We start from the raw sequence: 300 nt of genomic DNA on the forward strand, positions 1-300 counted from the left end.
GCTACATTAATTCCATTACAGGTGGAATAAATAATAAACATAATGCATATAGTCATACTATTAAAACCAGTAAGACTCCCTAATCGGGAGATATGCGACTGTCACGTTGCATATACAAACTTTAGAAGGCAATCGTAGCCAATCAGGAGGGAATATGGGAAATGGGACAGATCCATGATGATGACATGACTTTAGAGATACTGTGTACCGCTTTGCGTGATTTTAGGCCCAAATCTGTGGGAGCAGTGTCCAAAAATGTTTAGCAAAAATCGGCCTGATGGTGGCGCTAGAAGAGGGGCA

Source organism: Nannobrachium achirus, assembly GCF_963921795.1.
Source record: "Nannobrachium achirus genome assembly, chromosome: 7".
In the NCBI taxonomy this organism is placed as follows: domain Eukaryota; kingdom Metazoa; phylum Chordata; class Actinopteri; order Myctophiformes; family Myctophidae; genus Nannobrachium; species Nannobrachium achirus.